Raw genomic sequence first — 3,171 nt, forward strand, 5'->3', positions numbered from 1 at the left:
CCCCCCCCCCCCGCAAAGTTTAGTTCACCAGATTTCATTATTCCTTTTAGACTGAGTTGCAAGCATTATTGCCAGCATGCCTTCTCATTCTAAATGCAAATCAACATACCTTAAGTTTAAGATGAGTTCTTTCTTTACACTTGCACTTCTGTATTCTAATTTTGCCACTTTAATTAATCTGAAATTACAGACTAAGGAGTTGATTTGAAACATTTTCATGTCAGATAAGCAATTTGGTGAACATGAGTAGGTTAATTAATATTTAAAATGCAAACATAACCAATTTTAAAAATCAAAATTGTGTTTTTATATAAAAGTATAGCAAAACTGAAAATTGTGCAGCTAAGCAACACACACTTAAGTAAACATCATCATATTCTGTGCACTTCATACAGAAATTGCCATGAACATTTTATGCACTTTAACAGTTTCTTTTTTAAATGATGAGGAATTTGTTTTAGAAGTTAACCTTTAAGAAACTGCATTGAATATAGCTAAAGGAGAATGTATTGTAACTTATAATAAAAGGCATTACTTCATAAGACTACACACTGCTGATATAGTTTGTATATTTGTCCTCTCCAAATCTCACGTTGAAATTTGGTTTCCCTAACCTGGGCAAAAAAGTGAGACTCTGACTCTACAAAAAAAAAAAAAAAAAAAAAAAAAAAAAAAAAAAAAAAATTATCCAGGCGTAGTGGCACTAGCCTATAGTCCCAGTTACTCTGGAGGCTGAGCTGGGAGGATCACTTGAGCCCCTGGAGGTCAAGGCTGCTGTGATCTGTGATCTCACCATTGCATTCCAGCCTGGGTGACAGGAAGACCCTGTCTCAAACAAACAAACAAAAAAAGAAATTAAAGATTTTCCTAAATGTAAAAGTGATAATGCTCATTGTAAAAAGTTTGCAAAACAAAAGATTTTTTTAAAATTAAAACTAGGCCTCAATCATAGCACTCATAGGTGATCACTGTTAACTTTCTAATGTGTTTTCTTTCAGATTCATAGTTATTTAAGTTAATAAATTTGGAATGTTTTATAAAAAAAAAAAAAGAAAAAGAAATTTGCTCCTCAATCTTGGAGGTGGACTCTAAAGGGAGGTATTTTGGTCATGGAGGGAGAGCCTTCATGAATGGCTTGGTGCCATCCTCATGATAATGAGTGAGTTCTTACTCTATTAGTTCACAATGTAACTGATTGTTTAAAAAACCTGGCATCTCTTGCCTCTTTCTCCTCCCTCCTCTCTTGCCACATGATAGCTGCTCCCCTTCACCTTCTGCCATGAATGGATGCTTCCTGAAGCCATCACCAGAAGCAGACACTGGCACTGTGATTCTTGAAAAGCCTGCAGAACCCTGAGCCAAATAAATTTATTTTCTTTATAAATTACCCAGCCATGGCTATTTCTTTATAGTAATGCAAACAAAGGCAGCTGCCCAGAAATGTCATTTCTGAAAAATGAAAATTGGTCTTATCAAATGTTTAAGAAATAATATGTCTTTTCAGCAATGAAATTCATTTCAGCTTCATGGTTTTGTAGTACTGAATGTGGGATAAGATAAATGTATTAAGATAAAGGCAAATGCATTTATCTTAATGATATTTAAATAGGAAAATAATTTCATGAATCTATAATTACTTGATAAATATATGGATTATTATCATTAAATATAATTTTGCAGGTAACCAAAATAATCTAAGTAAAATATATTTATATCCTCTCACTTATATTCTAACAAGAGCTAAATTTTCAGTGGGATGGCATAGTTCAGGGATGGCATAGAACAAACAGTGGAGATCAACTACATAGGAGAGAAGCAGACTAGGTAAGTTTCCTGTAGAGAGGAATAAGAATTGGAGGCAGCCAGACAGCATCAGGGAGCTCCAGATTGGAAAAGAGGTAGAGATTTTATTTAAGTGAGTATTGCATAGAGAAGGAGGCTTGCTGAAAGAGAGTGTTCCCTTAATGAAATGCCAGAAGGGCAGAAGAGATCTAGGCACCAGGATTATCTTTAAGAGTGACAGCATGACTGAACCCTGAAAAAGAAACTCAGTAGAAAGAAAGGATCTAGAATGGAGCATGAGGATCAATAGTTTCTTATTGCCGGCCGTGTGCTAAACATTGGTCTAAGAATTTTGAAAAAGTCATTTCAGTTAGTTAAAAGGCAAGGATTTATGTTTTATAGTATTTAAAACTAAAAAATAATAATTAAAGCTCACACAGAAAATGATAGTGTGAATATATTCTATCATTTTCTTTTTCCCCCTCTGTTCACCGCCAGCAGGTGGGACTGAGCTGTCACTGCAGCAACCCAAAGCTCTCCAGGACTGAGGCTGTGGGTTCCTTGAGCGCCTCTGGCAGAGCCTCTTTCTTCCTTCCATTTTCCTTCCATTTTTCCTGCTTGTAGATGAATAACGGAGGGGAGTGGAGTGCATGCCACTTTCCAGTTGTAATTCCTCCTTTAACTTGTGCACCTTATTATTGGCCACCAGCCGAGTCTCTGCTGTCAGGGTAGCTGCCCATAACAGGAGCCAGTTTATCTCCACTACTAAGCACCTGGCTTCCTTGCTGGTCATTTGCAATTTTATACCCTTTATCAGGCTAGTCAAGCCTGCTGGATTTTGGAGCCTTTCGGGTATCTCAGTACTCCAGAGCAGTCTGCAAGCAACAAGCAAGGGGGCAGCAGAGCCCCACACAGACTCCCGAGGCCATTCCTGGATCTCCCTGTGAGTTTCTTTTTCCCAGCATCATTTCCTGGGAATCCGGCTGCCCACGGCGATTGCTTCATCCTATAGACTGTGCAGCGGGAGTGCACAAAACTGAAACTCAGAAGCAGAGAAATTCTCACAAGGGAGTGTCTCAAACAGAACTGAGATGGGGCAGTTGGGATTCCAAAGAAAGAAGCACTAATCTCGAGGGTATCAGTCCAAACAAAGCATTTATTAGGAGCACTTATGTGGAGGGTGGCTGCAGCAATGCTCATGACAGACGAGGAAAAAGGATGTTCTCCCTAGGTATGTCCACAGTAAAGGGGGCTCACAGTATGGAATTTACATGAGGGCTTAAGGAATTTGGCTCAGGAATGGGGCCAGTTTCTCTCTACTGAGCCTAGATATCTTTCTTAGTGCTTGAAGATGTTCAAGACTGCTAAAAAAAAAAAAAAAAAAAAAAA

Source organism: Rhinopithecus bieti, unplaced genomic scaffold, assembly GCF_001698545.2.
Source record: "Rhinopithecus bieti isolate Rb0 unplaced genomic scaffold, ASM169854v2 scaffold_6481, whole genome shotgun sequence".
Taxonomy (NCBI): domain Eukaryota; kingdom Metazoa; phylum Chordata; class Mammalia; order Primates; family Cercopithecidae; genus Rhinopithecus; species Rhinopithecus bieti.